Genomic DNA, 7,862 nt, shown 5'->3' on the forward strand with positions numbered 1-7,862 from the left:
TGTGAGCAAATCATAGCAAAAAACTTTCTAAACCTGGGGAAAGACACAGACATCAAAATCCAGGAAGCACAGTGGACTCCCATGAGATTCAACAAAAACTTACCATCAACAAGGCATATCATAGTCAAATTCACAAAATATTGAAGCAAGGAAAGAATTATTAAAGCAGCAAGGGGCAAAAAGTCCTTAACCTACAAGGGAAGACAGATCAGGTTTGCAGCAGACCTATATACAGAAACTTGGCAGGCCAGAAAAGAGTGGGAGGATATATTCAATGTGCTGAATTGGAAAAACATGCAACCAAGAATTCTTTATCCATCATGGCTGTCACTCAAAACAGGAGAGATAAAAAGTTTCCCAGATAAACAAAAATTAAAGGAGTTCACGATCACTATACCAGCCCTGCAAGAAATTTTAAGAGGGACTCTCTGAGAGGAGAAAAGATGAAAGAAAAAACAAACAAACAAACAAAAACACCAAAAACAACAAAGACTAGTAAGGATGAGAGACCATCACCAGAAACTCCAACTCCACAAGCAACATAATGGCAATAAATTCAAATCTTTCAGTACTCACTCTAAATGTCAATGGACTAAATGCTCCAAAAAAAAGACATAGGGTAACAGAATGGATAAGAAAACAAGATCCATCTATATGCTGTTTAGAAGAAACCCACTTTAGACCTAAAGACACCTTCAGATTGAAAGTAAGGAGATGGAGGGGTGCCTGGGTGGCTCAGTCAGTTGAGCGTCCGACTTCAGCTCAGGTCATGATCTCATGGTCCATGAGTTCGAGCCCCATGTCAGGCTCTGTGCTGACAGATCGGAGCCTGGAGCCTGCTTCAGATTCTGTGTTTCCCTCTCTCTCTGCCCCTCCCCTGCTCAAGCTCGCTCTCTCTCTCTCTCTGTCAAAAATAAATAAACATTAAAAAAAAAAAGAAAGTAAGGAGATGGAAAACTATCTATAATGCTAATGGTGGACAAAAGAAAGCCAGAGTAGCCATACTTATATCAGACAGCATAGACTTTAAAATAAAGACTGTAACAAAACATGAAGAAGGGCATTATATCATAATGAAGGGTCTATCCACCAAGAAGACCTAACAATTATAAACATTTATGCTCCAAATGTGAGAGCACCTAAATATATAAAGCAATTAATCACAAACATAAAGAAACTCATTGATAATAATACCATAATAGTAGGGGACTTCAACACCCCACTTACACCAATGGACAGATGATCTAAACAGAAAATCAACAAGGAAACAATGGCTTTGAATGACACACTGGGCCAGATGGACTTAACAGATATATTCAGAACATTTCATCCTAAAGCAGCAGAATACACATTCTTCACCAGTGCACATAGAACTTTCTCCAGAATAGATCACATACTGGGACACAAATCAGCCCTCAACAAGTACAAAAAGATAGAGATCATACAGTGCATATTTTTAGATCACTATGCTATGAAACTCAAAATCAACCATAAGAAAAAATTTGGAAAGGTATCAAATACTTGGAGACTAAAGAACATCCTACTAAAGAATGAATGGGCTAGCCGAGAAGTTGAAGAGGAAATTAAAAGTTACAATGGAAGCTAATGAAAATGATAACACCACAGCCCAAAACCTCTGGGATGCAGCAAGCAGTCATAAGAGGAAAGTATATGGCAATCCAGGCCTTCCTAAAGAAGGAAGAAAGGTCTCAAATACTCAATCTAACCTTACACCTTAAAAAGCCTGAAAAAGATTAGCAAATAAAACCCAAAACCAGCAGAAGACAGGAAACAATAAAGATTCGAGCAGAAATCAATTCTATCAAAACCAAAAAAACAAACAAAACAAAACAAAACAAAAAAACAGATCAATGAAACCAGAAACTGGTTCTTTGAAAGAATTAACAAAATTGATAAATTCCTAGGCAGTTTGATCAAAAAGAAAAAGGAAAGGACCCAAATAAATGAAACCAAGAATGAAAGAGGAGAGATCACAACCAACACAGCAGAAATACAAACAATAAGAGAATATTATGAGCAATTATACACCAATAAAATGGGCAATCTGGAAGAAATGGACAAATGCCTATAAACATATAAAGTATGAAAACTGAAACAGGAAGAAATAGAAAATTTGAACAGACTCATAATCAGTAAAGAAATCGAATTAGTAATCAACAATCTCCCAAAACACAAGAGTCCAGGGCCAGATGGCTTTCCAGGGGAATTCTACCAAACATTTAAGGAAGAATTAACACCTATTCTCTTGAAGCTGTTCCAAAAAAAAAAGAAATGGAAGGAAAACTTCCAAACTCTTGCTATGAAGCCAGCATTACCTTGATTGCAAAACTAGACAATGACCCCACTAAAAAGGAGAACTATAGACCAATTTCCCTGATGAACATGAATGCAAAAATCCTCAATAAGATATTAGCCTACCAGATCCAACAATACATTAAAAAAAATTATTCAGCACGACCAAGTGGGATTTATACCTGGCACGCAGGGCTGGCTCAATATCTGCAGAACAATTAACGTGATTCATCACATCAGTAAAATAAAGGACAAGAACCACATGATCCTCTCAATAGATGCAGAGAAAGCATTTGACAAAATAAAGCATCCTTTCTTGATAAAAATCCTCAAGAAAGTAGGGATAGAAGGAGCAAATCTTGAGATCATAAACGTCATATATGAAAGACCCAATGCTAATATCATCCTCCATGGAGAAAAACTGAGAGCTTTCCCCCTAAGGTCAGGAACAAGACAGGGATGTACACTCTCACCACTGTTATTCAACATAGTACTGTAAGTCTTAGCCTCTACAATCAGACAACACAAAGAAATAAAAGGCATCCAAATCGGCCAGGAGGAGGTCAAACTTTCACTCTTCGCAGATGACATGATACTCTATATGGAAAACCCAAAAGATTCCACCAAAAAACTGCTAGAACTGATTCATGAATTCAGCAGGGTTGCAGGATATAAAATCAATGCACATAAATCGGTTGCATTCCTATACACCAACAATGAAGCAACAGAAAGAGAAATCAAGCAATCAATCCCATTTACAGTTGCACAAAAACACATAAAATACCTAGGAATAAATCTAACCAAAGAGGTGAAAAATCTACATGCTGAAAACTATAGAAAGCTTATGAAAGAAATTGAAGTAGACACAAAAAAATGGAAAAAGATTCCAAGTTCCTGGAAAGGAAGAACAAATATTGTTATAATGTCAATACTACCCAAAGCAATCTACATATTCAATGCAATCCCTATCAAAATAACACCAGAATTCTTCACAGAGCTAGAAAAAACAATCCTAAAATTTGTATGGAACCAGAAAAGACTCCGAATAGCCAAAGCAATCTTGAAAAAGAAAACCAAAGCAGAGGCATCACAATCCCAGACTTCAAGCTATACTACAAAGCTGTAATCATCAAGACAGTATGGTGCTGGCACAGAAACAGACACTCAGATCAGTGGAACAGAATAGAGAACCCAGAAATAGACCCACAAACATATGGCCAACTAATCTTTGACAAAGCAGGAAAGAATATCCAATGGAATAAAGACAGTCTCTTCAGCAAGTGGTGCTGGGAAAACTGGACAGTGACATGTAGAAAAATGAACCTGGACCACTTTCTTACACCATACACAAAAATAAACTCAAAATCGATGAAAACTCTAAAGGTAAGACAGGAAGCCATCAAAATCCTCAAAGAGAAAGCTGGCAAAAACCCCTTTGACCTTGGTCGCAGCAACTTCTTACTCAACACATCTCCAGAGGCAAGGGAAACAAAAGCATAAATGAACTATCGGAACTTCATCAAGATAAAAAGCTTCTGCACAGAGAAGGAAATAATCAGCAAAACTAAAAGGCAACCAACAGAATGGGAGAAGATATTTGCAAATGACATATCGGATAATTGGTTAGTATCCAAAATCTAAAATGAATTTATCAAACTCAACACCTTAGAAACAATCCAGTGAAGAAATAGGCAAAAGACATGAATAGACACTTTTCCAAAGAAGACATCCAGATGGCTAACAGACACATGAAAAAATTCTCAACATCACGCATCATCAGGGAAATACAAATCAAAACCACAATGAGATTCTACCTCACACCTGTCGAATGGCTAAAATTAACAACTCAGACAACAACAGATGTTGGCGAGGATGCAAAGAAAGAGGAACACTTTTGCACTGCTGGTGGGAATGCAACCTGGTGCAGCCACTCTGGAAAACTGTATGGAGGTTCCCCAAAAATTAAAAATAGAACTACCCTATGACCCAGCAATTGCACTACTAGGTATTTATCCAAGGGATACAGGTATGCTGTTTCAAAGAGGCACATGCATCCTAATGTTTGTAGCAGCACTATCAACAATAGCCAAAGTATGGAAAGAGCCCAAATGTCCATCGATGGATGAGTGGATAAAGAAAATGTGGTATATATATACAATGGAGTATTACTCGGCAAACAAAAAGAATAAAATCTTGCCATTTGCAACTACATGGATGGAACTAGAGGGCATTATGCGAAGCGAAATTAGTCAGAGAAAGACAAAAATCATATGACTTCACTCATATGAGGACTTTAAGATACAAAACAGATGAACATAAGGGAAGGGAAGCAAAAATATTATAAAAACAGGGAGGGGGACATGACATAAGAGACGCTTAAATATGGAGAACAAACAGAGGGTTACTAGAGGGGTTGTGGGAGGATGGATGGGCTAAATGCATAAGGGACATTAAGGAATCTACTCCTAAAATCATTATTGCGCTATAAGCTAACTAACTTAGATGTAAATTTAAAAAAATAAATCAAAAAAATTATAGATAAAAAAATATTTCATAAAGGACTCAAGAGAGAAAAAAAGACTGGTGGGATTTATTTGATTGAGTTTCTTTTCTGGCAAAAAATAAATGCTAGGGCTATTATCAGCTAATAAGTCATTGTGTACAATTTTCATATCTCAAAATAATATTCAAAATTGTGACTCTAATGATTGTGCATAAAATTGCATATGGATAAATTATTTATTTATTTCTCCTTGTCCGGATTTTGGTTTCCTTCTCACAAGTGGGGCTTTGTTGTTCAGCAACACAAGTAACTTGCTCACCAGTTTGATTGGGTATGCAAAAAGGTATAATGAGATATGTGTTGAAAACTAGGTTGATGGTCATTCAATTACCCAGGCATGGATATCCCTGGGGGGAGAATAGCAATATAGCTATAGTTCTCCATCCCACCTCATAATATTTGCAAGAGTTTTTTTTGTTTGTTTGTTTATTTGTCTTGTTTTGTTTGTTTTGTTTTTAGACTAGAAATCTGGACCAAGAAATTAGAAAGGAGACCAGAATAATACCAAGCCAAATGGTGTGGGTCTTATAGACATATTGGTATCATTGAAAGTTTTTTTATAGGAAGGATATAATTTTTTTTAGAAAGTGATGTTTTAGAAAGATAAATCTGGATTTGATAAGCAGAATGGATTGAAAGGAGTCAAGTAATAGAAATCTCCCAGATGAAAGTCTATTGATGTGGTGTAGGCAAGTAGAGATGAACTTACCTAGGTATCTAAGAGACTTGGCGAAAGCCTCCATCTCTGCCCAACACAGGCACAGTTGAAAAATTCAGAGGCCTAGGAGCAGCCCTGAAGATAGATATGCCAACTAAATGCCAAAAATGATGCCAAGTCAGATACATTCTCTTATATCTGTCAACTCCACAGGTGGGCAATGAACCGACATGTTCTGCTAACATGTGGCAGGTTTCCAAACCCAAGGCTTCTCTTCAAATTGAAAACCAATTAGTCTCAAAGTACTTAATGATTAAATCCCTCCTCTTGGTATGTCTACAGACCTGTAAAATTCCAGCAGATAATTGCAGTAGGAGTAAAAGAGATCAAACTTAACAGTGCTTATAAAACACATCCCCACTAACCAAGGCTATCTGATGTTAGTAATATTATTGAGTACTCACTGACTATGTTTTCTCCTCTGCCTCCCATTGGTCCCACCCACAAAAATAATGAGGGAAAGACACATATAGAGCTCTACATGAAGAAACGCACCATCACATTCAAGTTTAGGCACCTGATCAGATATGATACCTTGATAGACAAAATTCTGTTATTCCAAATTGTTTTAACTAGTTAGTTTGGGATTGAGTTCTCCTGACATCTCATGGAGCAGATCTGTCCCATGTAAAACATTTACTTCTGTTGTCCACATGCTGGGTATATGCTCAGCACAGCAAGCTTTCATCATCATCATCATCATCATCATCATCATCATCACTATTGCTAGCATCAACAATATTTCTGAGTATTCTCTGGAATACATAACATATGATAGGCACCTTCCTGAGATTTTCTAGGAAAGAATTAGCCTTAACAAAATTTCCAACCTCTATGCATGCCTTAGTCCTTTTGAGACCTCAATCATTCCTTCCATAGATCCTAAAACAGTTACAAGTTATTGCAAAAGAGAAAATGTTCACCCAGTCAAGATTCCAAACAAGGGTCTAGAGACTTCTAGCAATGGGTGGCAATTTCCTTTTTTCTGTCCCCGACTGGATCTGTCCCCACTGGACCCTACACAGACTTTTACCACAGCACTTATAGTACCTTATGACATTTTTTTTTGCATTCTGCATACACACACACACACACACACACACACACACACACACGTATACACAGACAATTAGTGTTTCTAAAAGTGTGGTCTAAGGACCACCAATATCAGAATCATGAGTATGAGGTAATTGATAAAATGGTTTCCTGGGACCTACCCCAGTCTGTACAAATTAGAATACTTGGAGAGTGCGAAGTGGAATTCAGTCAGACAATAAAGTCCAACAACCATGGCTTTGAACCCTAAATCTCTCAAGTGTAGGGAATATGTTTTAGCAGAAGAAGAGATATTTAGGGTCAAAGGAAAGACTTTTGAGATTTCCTAAGTTACCCACTCAGGACAGAGACCCTAGTCCTTTCTGCCCCACTTGGTCTGAAAAGACTCCAACATCCTATTTGTCCTGTTAGGAACTCTGAAATATTTCACTTTGAAAATGAAGCTCCTGGTGAGCATAGTGCACAATTTCTCATTCTCACTGTCTGGGAAAAGGTCTTTGAGCAAAAGTGCAAACTGGGATAATAATAGAATTGAGTTCTTGGGCTGTTTAAAAAAAATTACTATTAAAACTAATCACAAAAGAACTCCCTAATGTAATGTAGGCTGGAACTTCTTAAAAATAGAAATAATGAATTCAGATTTGTTTATTTTAAATTCATTCACTAACTCATTTACTCATTCATTTATTCACTCCTAATCCAATAAATATTTAGTAAGCATCTACCATGTATGGGGCACTGATATAATGGCTAAGAATAAACAAGATAGACAAAGTCACTGCCCTTGGATGGCATAAATCTGGTTCATTTATTCACTCATTCATTTACTCATTAATTTATTTGTTTAACAAATTTAGTAAACATGATTTGGAAACAATTGGATGCTGTGATACATTCTGCCATGCAGACAGGAGAAGAACATTCATTGACTGAAATAACAGGAAAAGGCAAATATGACTATCTATTATTTGAGGAAAAATATAACAGGATGAGTGCTTTATAGGGTAGGTTTAGGAATTGGAGAGAAAAACATCAGAACAGGTTGAATAATACCTGGCTAAAAATTTAGTCTATGTTGCATACCTATATGTGCATATTCTTTTTCTACATATCCACTCAATTACTCATTCAAAATATTCACTAAGCACCTAATATGTATCAGCTGCCATAGTGGGTGAATATATATATATATATATATATATATATATATAT

This window comes from Panthera uncia, chromosome D1 (genome assembly GCF_023721935.1).
Source record: "Panthera uncia isolate 11264 chromosome D1, Puncia_PCG_1.0, whole genome shotgun sequence".
Classification (NCBI taxonomy): Eukaryota; Metazoa; Chordata; class Mammalia; order Carnivora; family Felidae; genus Panthera; species Panthera uncia.